Source organism: Pan paniscus, chromosome 3 (genome assembly GCF_029289425.2).
Source record: "Pan paniscus chromosome 3, NHGRI_mPanPan1-v2.0_pri, whole genome shotgun sequence".
In the NCBI taxonomy this organism is placed as follows: domain Eukaryota; kingdom Metazoa; phylum Chordata; class Mammalia; order Primates; family Hominidae; genus Pan; species Pan paniscus.
In genome coordinates, this window is record NC_073252.2 from 93,100,103 (window position 1) to 93,114,507 (window position 14,405).

General features: G+C 35.2%; 1 protein-coding gene across 7 annotated transcripts in view; it reads left to right on the top strand.

The window, feature by feature from the left end:
* The window catches only part of BMPR1B (bone morphogenetic protein receptor type 1B), a 398,993-nt gene that overhangs the window by 309,417 nt on the left and 75,171 nt on the right, over positions 1-14,405 (top strand). For 2 of the 7 annotated variants that reach the window (XM_034958931.3, XM_034958934.3), the window contains one exon: positions 5,939-5,998. The exons of the other annotated variants lie outside the window; for them this stretch is intronic. The gene's annotated coding sequence lies outside the window, so the exon portion shown is untranslated. The remainder of the gene's footprint in view (positions 1-5,938; positions 5,999-14,405) is intronic. 7 annotated transcript variants of the gene reach the window in all.

Sequence of the window (14,405 nt, forward strand, 5' to 3'; positions counted from 1 at the left end):
CCCGTCTCTACTAAAAATACAAAATTAGCCGGGCATGGTGGCACATGCCTGTAATCCCAGCTACTTGGGAGGCTGAAACAGGAGAATCGCTTGAACCCGGGAAGCGGAGGTTGCCATGAGCCAAGATTGCGCCATTGCACTCCAGCCTGGGCAACAAGAGAGAAACTGGGAAACTCTGTCACAAAACAAAACAAACAAACAAACAAACAAACAAAAACTGTAATCTTAGCTGTGGTGTAAAGAAGGCTAAAGGAAGGTAGGGATAGAGAATAGAAATTAGGAGGCTGTGCCGTCAATCAGGTAAGAAATGATGAGGGCCTCCTTTTGGCATCTTCTTAACGTCATCAATGGTGAGAGGAGGAAGGATTACAGAAAAATGTGGAAGATTAAAATGATTGAGTTGTTGATGGATTGGGCATAGCGAATATAAGAGCAGAAGAGATATAAGAAGACTCAGGTTTTTCACTTTGGCAGCTGGGTGGATGGCGGTGATGTTCATCAGAGAGAATGCTGAAGAAAGAGCAGATTTTGGAAAGAAAGGGATAGGGTGGAAAGGCTTCTTGAAAAAGAAGAGTAACTTCAGAGTTTGTTGAGTTTGACATATAAACAAGACTTCTTAGTGTCGCTAAGATGCTTGGTAGTCAGTTGAGTGTGTTGGCCTAGGGCTCAGGAAAGGATACTGTAGGGTAAACTAGTGCCTAGTGAGGAAGTTTTGCCTTGAGTTAGTCTAGTGGCCTTACAAAAAAACAAACAAGGAAAACCCACATGTAACTCACTGTGTTCCTGCAGGAGCATAGAAGTTCTTAATCATTGCCACTATTTCTTTTCTAGATTATTTAAAAAATAAAAAAGAAAACTTTAAGAAATAAAAAAATGTATTGTACATTTTGAAAGAAAGATAAAGGCATTTATCTTAAGACAAAATGCCTGAGTATCTCTAGAGTACAAGGAATTTACCTTTAGTTTGTCCTGGCTAGCCTCAAACTCTTTATTTTGCTTTCATAGCCATTTCCTTTTATTGAAAACATGTTGAAGTACTTTTTCTTCTTCCTTTAGTCACCAGAAATGAGTATGTTCTATACTAAAACACTCAGAATCCATGTAATGAAAAATGTCTGAATGTTTCAAGTAAGATTTTTGGTATGTATGTATCTGTTTCATAATATAAAAATTTTGTTGTATTCTTCACCAACACGTTTTTCATGTATTTTGAAGCTTAGGTTCTTGCCAGTAGCTTTCATACCTCTGGTGATTTTATTACCTTATTTAATAGAGGAGAGTCAAGCATCTTGAACTGGTCTTCAATTTAGAAATTTATTAAACAATTTGATTTCTCAAGGGAGCAATTACTATTGGAAAACATTATTATATACAAATCTCTGGGCCAATAGAGGATAGAGATGAGAAAGATACTGCCCAAGGAAATTTATAGAAACTAAATTAAAACAAAAATCACTCTGTCTGATCAGTAATCATCTCTTAGTTGGTGAATATACCTTAGCTGTGGATGAAATCTTTGACTTACTTGAATGGAATCTTTGCTGTTTAATCTCATACTGATACTTTGCAGTACACTAAGAAGATGTTAATGGTTTGCCAGTCTGAGCTTACATTGGATACTCAGTGGGTCACAGAGTTATGAAGGGCTATGTTGCCAAAATTGCAATCAGTAAAGCATAGATTATGAATATATATGTGTGTTTGTGTGTGTGTGTATATATATATATATGAACTCTATATTGCTGACAATGAAATTACAGTTCTTGCTTTCTTGAATGGAAGAAATCATGAAAACCATAATTCAAGGGCCTGAGATACTTCAGATTTAGTTAAATAACCCTTTGTATTTGTTTTTTAAAATGCCTGGTTATTTAGTGACACTTTGTTAACTGTTAGTTGGGGTTCTCCAGAGAAACAGAGCCAATAAGGTGATAAGGCGTGTGTGTCTGTTTGTGTGCATGTGTGTAAAGAGATTTATTATAAGGAATTGGCTCACTTGATTCTGGAGGCTAACAAGTCCCAAGATCTGCACTTGGCAAGCTCAGGACCTAGGAAATTGGATGGCATGGTTTGAGGCAGAAGGCCAGCAAAGTCAAGACTTAGGCAGAGGGGAGGTTTCAGTTCAAGTGCAAAGAAAGGAAAAAAAGCCCATGTCCTAGTATGAAGGCAGTCAGGCGGGACTCTCTTACTTTGAGAAAGGGTCAGCCTTTTTGTTCAATTCAGGCTTTCAGCTGATTGGATGAGGCCCACCCGCAGTAGGGAGAGCAATCTGCTTTACCCAGTCTATAGATTTCAATGTTAATCTCATCCAAAGACACCCTCACTTACATAAACACTCAGAATTATGTTTGAGCAAATATCTGGGCACCTTATGTCCCAGTCAAGTTGATGCACATAATTAACCATCACAATAACCAATTTTAAGTTCATTCACGTTTATTCAATCAGGAAGCATCTTAGGCTTAGCTCTAGGGATTGAGCAAGAAGGTCGGACATTTTGGTTATTCTGATGAAGTGGAAGACAAGTGTCAGGTAACACTTAATAGAGACCAGAATAAAGTTTAATAAAATGAGGAAAACTACAAGTCTTAAGTAGTTGTATTCTTCACCATGGTATTTTTCATGTATATTGAAACTAACTATATGGGATTAAAATTCTGTTTCTTACTCTGAACTTTAAATTATTAAACAGCCATTAAGAAAACTACATACTTATGTTTTAGTTTTATCCTTTTTACATTTTGTTTATATCACCATACATATTCATTTGGAAGGTGGTAGAATAATAATAAAGTAATAAACACAGTGAAGAAGCAAAACAAATTATTTCATTAATCATTTTTAATTAAAAATTTTAAAAAATTAAAATGATTTAAGTATTCTGAATTTGGTTCATATTGGAAATTACAGAAAGAGTCTATTAAATAAGCATAATCATTTTCTTGAGTTAATATTCATCTTCTATTTTCTTCAAATTTGACCAATATGATATAGCTCTTGCTTTTGGTTGCATGATAGTGACAAGGAAGCTACTTCACAGTTGAGTCTTTTATGAAGGTAGCTTTCTAAAAATCTATCTGTTATGCTTCTTGGCTGGGGAAACAAAAGTTCTAAGAAATAAGGGGGGACAATCATTGCTAGAAATAGCAAACATAGTTTTCCCTCTTTTACAGATTTCTTTTTCAGCAGTGAATTAGAAGTGGCGGGCTTTGGAGAGATTTGTTCTTAGTAAGTTAATATTTGACTTGCCAAGCCATTTGGGAACACGGAATTGCCATGATATCTTCTGGGCATCTCCCCGGTTTTGGCAACTAGGAAACATTCAAGGCTGTGACTTCATGAAGAGAAGTTTGTCTGTGTGATATTATCCTGACTGCTATGCAACATTTTGGTGAATGTTTTCTTTGTAGACACAAATCCAGTGTAAAAACCCTTTTTTTATGAAAAAGGTTTATGGCACTTTCATAGTAGCAGGGCTTGTCTTGTTGATTTAGATCAAAATCATTTCCTCCCAACATCATAACCATTTTACTGTTCAGTGGTGCAGAAGGCATTATAAAGAGTTAGTGAATTGTTTTGGATCCTTCAGAATTGGATGAGGGACTGAAAAGAAGAAAATATCACCAACAGAGATGATACTCTGGATAACTTCTTCTTAAGGAAAAAAAAATATTCTCACACTGAGAATTTAAGTGTTATAATGATTTGAGCCTTTCAATAAACATCTAATACAAAACCAAATGTTTACAGTTCCACTTAGTCTTTCTTCATGCCTATGCCACTTTAAAGTCTTACTGTTTTCTCTCTCAGCTTTTAGGAATGGGAAACAGGACTTCTGTTAATGTCTAATGAATATTTATGAAGTCCTTTGACAATTAAGGGCTCATTAGAATTCACTTTAAAAGAAAGATAAAAACACTTTTAAGACCAAAGCAGAATGTGGTGGCATAGAAACTTGCATCTCTCTTTCCTTGTTGTGAATTGTCGAGATAAACACTCTACAAATGAACAAAGTGTCTCTTAAAAGTGATTCTAGGTAGGAGTTTGAGTAATATAGACATACTTGATTATTATATGATGACTTTATTTTGCATTGACTTTTGGCTTGGTAAGTGGTTTTTTTTTTTTTTTTTTTGCTGAAGATACTTGGAAATCCTGTTTTTTTACTGAAGATACTTGGAAATCCAAAAGTGGCTTTGGAGTCACTTTTTGTATTTAAATCTCAGTTTCAGCTCTTTCTTAGCTCTGTGACTTTGAGCAAGTTCTTAGTGCCTCAGTTTCTGTATTGCAATGTGGAAAATACAATACTACTCTCTCCACAGCTTCTTGGAACAAGCAACTTAGTTAATACATGAAAAATACTTAGAATAGTGCCTGGAACGCTGGTTTTGTTTGCCTTGAGAAATCTTTCCTTTCAGTTCACATGCTTTGGCCCTACTAGAGGCGCTTGGAAAGGCCTTTGTTTTCTCCTTACTCGGGGTGGAGGGGTGCACAGGAATAGTTAATGAATCCTCACTCCTGATGGGTGGCATTTTTAGTTTTCTTCTTCATTTTCATTTTTCGTCATTGTTTTTTTCCTGAAGACCCCAAGGCCTTATCCTACCACTTCCAGCTACCTTGGACTGCAGCTGTTCTCTTGGTTCTAATATGATACAAATAATATAAGGATGCCTAAATATATATTCAGTCACTTTCAAAAGCACAGTCTTTTATGAATGAAAAATTGCTAAAGTAAACAAAGTACTTTGAAGCTAGAGTAGTTATGCTGTTTTTGCTGCTACTCTAGCTAAATTACTGTTATTTAGTAATGGAAATTAAAAAAAAACCTGGACCTGAGTTTGGTAATGGAAATTTAAAAATACCTGGACCTGAAATCAGATAGAAAAGTCAGAAAAGTTACATGCCTGCTCATGATTATTTTAAATATGAAATAGAGGTATGTTTTGGGATGAGCAAAGAAGTAAAGCATCCATCTGCATATTTCTTTTTTTCATGAGGCTTAACATTTGCAGAAGTAGGCACTGACCTGGAAACCAAAAATTTGTAGTCTTGTTGATAAATGTATTCCTCTAAAGAACATCCCACTTACTCATAAGTAATTTACCATCCTGCTTTACACACTGTAGGTCTTAAGATTAAATGTGTCTTTCTAAAGTGCTGATAGCTGTTATTTAACTCAAACCTTATCTTTAAGACAAGCCTCATAAATTTAATAATAATTAGGCATAGTTTCCACTGGAATTTTTACTGTTTTCACCATCTGTTCTTCTCAGAGTCTGTATAAAAGGTATTGGATCTGTTTCACAGTAACTTAGTAAATATTCACTTCTAATAATTATTTTCTATTGGAAAGTGACTGCTATACTTATGATTTTTAGGCAGTTAATAGTGAATCTATTGTTAGTCTGTTTTTTAGATGCATGATAGCGGTACTTTATTTTCACATGTTGTATGTAGACGATATATTAATAGTATTAGTAGTATGATGCTAATGAAAGAATATAATCCTGTATCATTTAATAGCCATTGTGTACTTGAGTGTTTATGCCCAGTTTTGATTGTTGTTTAATTTGCCTTTATAATTCTTACCCATATAGTCCTCAGTTTGGAGTAGAAAGACTTTGTAGAACACAGTCAATTATTTCCATGTTTCCAAGTAGGCACTCAGATACAGTGGTACTAGTTGGCCTGCCTTTTGGTTTATATTACTGTAAGGCTTCTGTCTCTCATATTTTTTGAGAGAATTTTCATATTCTGTCTCTCATACTTTATAGAACACAGTCAGTTATTTCCATGTTTCCAAGTAGGCACTCAGATACAGTGGTACTAGTTGGCCTGCCTTTTGGTTTATATTACTGTAAGGCTTCTGTCCATAGCTTTCTTTCCCCTTCCATCCAGCCACTCTCACAAGCCTGATGTCCATTCTTTTTTTTTCTAGTTGGGCTGAAGGATCAAACTTGTTAATTTGTCGAGTGCAAAGAGAGAAGAGAAGACCCAGGTATTGAACTATGAATATCCTGTAACTATAAAACAAGGCATGTTTTTGTGTAAATACTAAAATGTACAGAAGACATTCAAAAATAGTTTCTAAGTTGTATGCAGAAATGGAAGTGTTCAGTGAATAGGCTTATTTCTTCCCAAGAGTCCTAACTTGACTTACAACCCTCATTTCACTGTATGTGTAGTAAAATTTTAGGATGAACTGATGCTTTGATGGGAGGGATGAGCTTAATTTGTACTCTGCAGGAATCCATTCCAACTTTATTAGTATTATACTTGAGATTGGTCTTATGCTATAGTCAGCTTGTCTTTTTTAGTTCATTATAATAATGTGTGTATTTGCTAATGTAAAACTACTATGAAAAGTTATAATCTAGTCTTTAAAAATACTTTATACTTAGAAATTTAAATGTCTTTCTTCAAAAATTTGCAAGACTGAAAATCAGAGTTGGATGCATATGTGAGCCAGTTAACATCAAACAATGAAGTTTTTGAAGATTGTAGCTAATAGTAGTAGATAAATTGCTCACACTTATATGAGGCAAACTGTTCTAGGTACTAAAAGCATTTTACATATATAAGTATTATTATCATCTTCATTTTACAGATGAGGAAATGAAAGTTCATGGAGGTTAAGTAAATTGTCTGAGGTCACACAGCTAATTATCCAAGTAATCAGTGGAGTGACTCATATGTAAATAAATTATGCTACTTGGAATAAGAGGGAGATAGTTGGTAGGCCAGAACATGTGTGTGCAACTAAGGTAGAGTAAAATATATAACACAGTAAAGTTCTGTGGAAACTTTAAAAAAGAAACACAATCAGAATTATAAGCAAAAACATGGGAATACAAAAACATGGTACATCTAATTAGAATAAGGTATGGATAGGGAGCAGACTATAGTAGAAGATGAAGCTGGAATGGAAGATTGAATCAGTTCATGAAGAACATTGAATGCCTTCCTAAGAACCTTAGAACTGTTAGAGATTTTTATTTGCTTTACTTTATTCGCTTTACAAGCATTTGCACGTGTGTTGTCTTTAGAAGGCAGCAGTGCAAACACTAGATGATAGAAATGGGAAGGAGATCAGAGAGTATTACAGTAACATTGGTTAGGGACAGGTATAATGGTAGGAGAAAGGAAAGACTCCAGCCAATAGCTTGTATTTTGTAGTAATGGAACACGGAAGATGTAGGAAAACCTATCCTTCCTACTGGGAAAAAGAGAAATCAAATGTACATACACCGGCTGATGGTGATGTAGTATTATTACTATTATGGAGTGATTTGGTAAAGCAGTAATGTGCAGTAGTGAGCATCTTAGCTCCACCTTAAGACCCTATATTATATAGGCCTCAGTCATTTAGACAAACGGGAATACTTGTGTCTATTTTGCCAGGCTCCGTTAAGAGTTATATGAAAACATGTGAAAGCTATTAGAACAGTTTTCACCTGATGTAGGCACTCAGTAGTTTTCCTTCATTCATTGATGGATTATTTCATGAATTATTATTTGTTTGTTTGAGGCATACCAAGCACAAAGCGCACAAGCACTTTGCTAATGGTTTGTTGATAAGCCACTTTCTACGTAGAATTTTTAGATTGTCTTCATAAATTTTAAAGTGAATGTGATATTTCCTATGTATGCTCTTCCTATTAAAAGATGGTAAATTAGAATTTAGTAAAGTTATTTAACTGGCTTTTCGTGATTATATATCATGGAAGAACTGAGGTAAATTATTAAATGTATGCCAGTTTTAAAACCTAGTTAACACTCCATGAAGATGTTATAGAATGTGTGTGTCTGAATCTGTTTAACATACACGTATATATTCATGTATCTTGCAAAATACAAGATGTAATGCAAATATAGAATATTGTTTAAAATATAGCTAATATCATCTAGCTTTGGGAATAGCTTATAAAGTGAATTGAATATGGCACACAGAGCATACCATTTTAAAATGCATCTATGTAGCACTTGTAAAGCCAAGCTGATATTATGCACTAAGCAGCTGTAAATATGAGTCAGTAACATGAGTATGCTTCACATAGTGTGTACTGTTCTCCACGTTGGTTCTTTATGCAGCGATACAGATACTTAGCAGTACCAGCAGGAACCATGACTATGGAATTTCCACATTATTGTCTTCTAAGTAGTGAAATGATGCAACAAAGTAGAAAGTGACTTCAATTAGCTAAAAATTTAAAATATGAATTAGTACCAGTAGGTATTACCAGTGATAAATACTTGGAGGTCATCTATCACACTCTAGGAAGTAGTCTTGTGTGTGCATATTTTTAACTGGTATATATTTTTAAATTGGTTCTAAATTCTGGTAGTGGCTTTATCTATATGCAGTTGCAGTGAAACTTACATTCTTTTTATTGGCAAGTTTTAAGTCATGGATTTCTGATAAATGAATAGAACTAACATTTATTGGTCATTTACTGTATCTCAGGCACTGGGCTCTGTACTAAGTGCGTTATATCATACTTCCTTTAATTTTAACAACAGCCATGTGAGAAGTAAATATTATTACCCCTGTTTTCAAGATGAAGAAGTTGAAGTCTAGAGAAACTAATGAATTTAGTCAAAGCCATACAGCTAATTAGTCTAGCCCATGCACTTTCTTCTGTAACGTGCTGCCAAGGTTACATTGGTACTAGAAACTGTGTTCAGAACCCTCTCACATGCATGTTCCCATGTTTCACTCCTTATTTATCTAAAACATAATTTAAATGAAATGGCTCTGTCAAAATCTGTATTTCTTTCTTTTTTTCCTTACTATTTTTGAGACAGAGTCTTGCTCTGCTACCCAGGCTGGAGTGCAGTGGCGCAATCACAGCTCGCTGCAGCCTCAACCTCCTGGGCTCCAGCCATCTTTCCATTTCAGCCTCCAGGATAGCTGGGACCACAGGCGTACACCACCACACCTGGTTAATTTTTGTATTTTTTTGTAGAGACAGGGATTCACCATGTTGCCCAGGCTGGTCTAGAGCCCCTGAACTCAAGTAATCCACCTGCCTTGGCGTCCCAAAGTGCTGGGATTACAGGCCTGAGCCACTGCGCCTAACCAAAATCTCTATTTCTTGAGTTTGAAAATTGTATGTCAGAAGGAAGGGGAAATGTTAGAAAAACCCAGCTGCATTTTCCCCTTTCATTTTCAATTTTAGAAAGCAGAGATTTTACCAAATGGCAATCGCAATAGAAAATACACACAACTGAGATAGGACAGAATCATAAATGTATGTGAGGTAACGGTGTTTGTTCCTTTTGTCTTAATAGATGATCCATGAGGCCTTCACAATAGGGAAGTTGTTCTACGTACCTCAAGAAAACTTTATCACGTGCCTGCCAGGTGCCTGACATGATTCTAGATGCTGAGGATGTAGCAGTTAGCCAAAGGGATATAACTCTTGCTCTCATGCAGTTTATATTCTAATTTGGATATTCTAAATATTTCATGTAGAATGTGAAATAATACCACAATTAAGATATCACATAAGAAAGATACTTTCAGAGCTTCTCTATTTAATAATTTCATGTAGGAAAAGAAGGTCTCCTTAGTGTATCTTATCTTTCAGACCTTTATATGTAATAACATGATTTTTCCTAATTTAGAATTAACAGTTTTCTCTAGCATGTAAGAAAAACTGACTTGTGTTTGGAAATCAAGACCTAAGTTCAAATCAAGACATAAACAAACATAAAGTTAGGGAAAAGTTTGTCTCTCTCTATATACAATCAGTTCTTCAGTGTTCAGATGTGAAATGAAAAAAAAAAAACATGCAGAAGAAACAAAATTCTGCCTATGATAACTTACAACCCAAAACAAAAGCTATCAAATAGGCAAACAAAAGCAAAAATCAACCAAGACTGATTCGTTCCACATTTGAGAAACTTTTTCTTTTTTAAATTACTTTTCTGAGAATGTGAACTTTCTGTATATGCTTGTTTACTCTCATATTAATGATTCATTTCTTCTTTTCCCAAATATTTGCCAATACTTCATAACTGGCTGAATCTAAGAGGTGCTAGGTTAAAAAATGAAGACTCAGGAGCTTAATTGTGCCATTTACAAATAAAAGCATTTAAAGTACAAATGAAAAGCTCTGTTTAGATCTCAAGAGGTTCAAAAATTACGTTTTCTTAATTCTTTTCTTTTTCAAACAAATCATCTCTTATACTCACTCCGTTCTCTTCCATCACAGTAAAAATGCCTTAGCTTATCTTAAAATATTTTATGTATGTATGTATGTATGTACATATGTATGTATGTATGTATATAAAGTCTTGCTCTGTCGCCCAGGATGGAGTGCAGTGGTACGATCTCGGCTCACTGCAACCTCCACCTCCTGGGTTCAAGTGATTTACCTCCCTCAACCTCCTGAGTAGCTGGGATTACAGGTGCCCACAACCATGTCGGCTAATTTTTGTATTTTTAGTGGAGATGGGGTTTCACCATGTTAGCCAGGCTGGTCTCAAACTCCTGACCTTAAGTGATCCACTCACCTTGGCCTCCTAAAGTGCTGGGATTACAGGCGTGAGCCACCACACCTGGCCTAAAATATTTACAAATTTTGTATCTCTAATGCTAATGACTGGTTATTGGTCATCTATTGTGTCAGTTTTCAAAGTATGATTTGCCAACATAGTAATATTAACATGTTTTACTGACATTTGCACTGATAATAAACACCCGAGCTTTAGCACAAATCGAAGCAGGAACCAAACTATATGTGTATTCTTCACTCCAGTGTGCTCACAGTGAAAACAACCAACCAAACCAACCAACCAAAGAAATAAAAGGAAGCTTCATTTAAGAATATCCTTAATGAAGCAATAAAATGATTAATTTTATTAAATCTCAACCTCTCTGTAAATGTCTTTTTAATATTCTGTGTGACAAAATGTAAAGTGTGTATAATAAAATTTTTCAGCAACTGAGAATCAATGGTTGTTGATATGGTTTGGCTATGTCTCCACCCAAATCTCATCTTGAAATGTACTTCCCATAATCCCCACATATGTCATGAGAGGGACCCAGTAGGAGGTAATTGAATAATGGGTGTGGTGATGTTCATGCTGTTCTTGTGATAGTGAGTTCTCATGAGATCTGATGATTTTATAAGGGGCTTTTCTGTCTTTTGCTTGGCACTTCTCCTTGCTGCCACCATGTGAAGAAAGATGTGTTTGCTTCCCTTTCCACCTTGATTGTAAGTTTTCTGAGGCCTCCTCAGCCATGCTCAACTGTGAGTCAGTTAAACCTCTTTCCTTTATAAATTACCCAGTCTCTGGTATGTCGTTATTAGCAGTGTGAGAACGGACTACTACAGGTGTCTTGAGACTTCATTAAACAAAATTTGTACTAGAAAGAATGACTGACAGAAAAACTGGTTATTCAGACTTGGGTATTTGCAGCTATATTCTCAGAAATGAATGAATTGAGCCTGCCAGTTCAAGGAAAACAGTTGACAGTATTTATTGCCAATGATAAAACTCAGACTTTCAAGCAAAAGTTAGGATTTTGTGAAGCTTTTATCCACATAACTGATCTGCATAACTGAGTGGACCAAACATTTTTTTTTCCAGATGGCCAGTGCCTGTTGTTTCATATTCATGCATAGGTAAAAGATCAGTTTAAAATACAAGATGGACAGTAGGTTTAAATTTATCAGAATATGAAAATTTCATTGATAGGGTTTTAGAACCTATATTGTAACTTTTAAGAAACTCGGTGATGTCCAATTTTAGTGTATATTAAAGAATAACCACTCATATGAAAAGGCTATTAAAATAGCCTCCTAACTACATGTCTGTGTGAGACCAATTATTCTTAATATGTCAATCACAACAACATGCTGTAACAGATTGAGTGCAGAAGCAAACATCCAGTTTCTTCTGTTAAATTAGACGTTAAAGAGTTTGGCAAAAACATAGAGCAATGCCACTGTTTTCTTGAAAATATGTTAAAATATAATGGGTTTATTATTTTTTAAAAATGAATTATACTTTTTTATTATTATTATACTTTAAGTTTAGGGTACATGTGCACAATGTGCAGGTTAGTTACATATGTATATATGTGCCATGCTGGTGTGCTGCACCCATTAACTCGTCATTTAGCATTAGGTATATCTCCTAATGCTATCCCTCCCCCCTCCCCCCACCCCACAACAGTCCCCAGAGTGTGATGTTCCCCTTCCTGTGTCCATTGAATTATACATTTTTTAACTGTTCAGTTTTTTTTTAACATAGTAAATATCGAAAACTGTATCCAGACACACAGAAAATTTGGTATCCTCAGTCATTTTTAACAACGTAAAAGGGTCCCAAGAACAAAACATTTGAGAACTGCTGTCTAGAGGAATCACTGGTTTTAAAAGTCGCAGAGCACAGAGCTTTACTTCCACCTTGTCTGCTGCTCAGTAGTTTGCGCTCAGGCAAATAACCTCTTCCAGCTCTAGTCCCCTCATCATTTGTAAAATGAGAGTAGTAACCCTTACATGGCAGAGTATTTTGAGGACTACATTAAATAAGATTTATAAACCTGTAATAGGGGATAAATGATTACATCTCATTTAATCTCCCAAACTCCATAAAGTGTAAGTATTGTTGCTGTGAAGTGTTTGAGACCAATGGAAATTAAGAACTTGCTTAAGGTCCCAAATAGTAAATGACAGATCTGGAATCCTTGTTTTATTAACGTAATATTCAGTACCCTTTTTTCATGCTGTAGATTCGAAAAAAGAGTACATGTAAGCGAAGTAGAAGTTACATAGAATCATGGGTGTGGTGGCTCACGCCTGTAATCCCAGCACTTTGGGAGGCCGAGGCGGGCGGATCACGAGGTCAGGAGATCGAGACCATCCTGGCTAATACGGTGAAGCCTCGTCTCTACTAAAAATACAAAAAATTAGCCGGGTGTGGTGGCGGGCGCCTGTAGTCCCAGCTACTTAAGAGACTGAGGCAGGAGAATGGCGTGAACCCGGGAGGCAGAGCTTGCAGTGAGCCGAGATCGCGCCACTGCACTCCATCCTGGGCCACAGAGCAAGACTCTGTCTCAAAAAAAAAAAAAAAAAAAAAAAAGAATCATAATATGTTTGAAGTACAAGAGAGGTTAGAGAATTTATCTTCCTACAACCTCATTTTATTGATAAGGTAACTCAGGGCATGCAAGTACAACAATGTGACCCCTAACTTGCTTTGAAGCTGGCAGTATTTTTAACATAATCATCTCATTCCTATTAAGCATTCTTTTTTATTTTTTGCTTGACCACACCAAAAGAGTTCAAGCCTCTTTGGCAAGAACTGTCCTTATCTGTTCCACAAAGATGCCAATGATAACAAAAACAGATTATAAAGACACAGAAAGATCATGGTAAGTATCATAATCATGGTAAATAACTATAATCTATGGCTACAGGCTGATTTTTGTTGTAGAAGCAAAAAAAAATTTACAGTGTTTTTCAAACCTTAGAAGCTCAAGAGTTAGAAGTTTAGCTGAAGTGATTTAAAAAGGGTGTGTGTGTGTTAGAGGGGAAAAGGAGAGAGTTACTACTGTAATAAAAAAGCGAAAGGAACTGGAAATATTTGGAACAGGAAAGTGCTTATGATAGTCAGGGTCAGATAACTCATCTCCTCAGAGCAGCCTAATAAGATTTCAGGATAACACACTATTTTTTGGTGTTTCTTAGTGTTATACTATGCATGCAGATGCTTCACCTTCAACCCAAAGATACCTTATGGAGGATGGAATTAAGGGTTTGGTTTACCACTCTATAACCACTCCATAATGCTTATCTCTTTTTTTGTGTGTTTCTTCATAATTTCTTCCCATTTTACTAAGTAGAATGAAAAACATAATCACTTGAGTTAATGGTGCAGTATTAAACTATATTTTTATGTAATTAAATATATTTTGTAGATAATAAGCTCAAAGGAAATGCAGGTTATTTTCAGATTACTCTGTGATTAGTTTAATTTTGGAAATTCACGACTATTCACTTTTGGCTGTATGTCCTGACAATTTCCCCTTTCTCTAATATAATAAAGTCTTGTTTCAGTCCTTTCAAATCCCTTCGTCAGTAAAGTCACTAACGTAAACTCAAATAATTTTATATGTATGTAATATTCCCTAAATATGTAAAAGTGGATGTCAGCTTTAAAATCTACCTGAAATTAGGTTAAATCAGTGACATTCATACATATATCTAACTTATGATATATATCTTTATATACACATGTATAAATAGATTTATATATAAAATTTTATATATTTTATATATTCAGTACTCTATGTATGTACATGATCTATACATATCTTTATAAATTTATATTTACACGTGTGTGTATGTATACGTATGTGTAGGTGTGTGTATATATATGTGTATATGTGT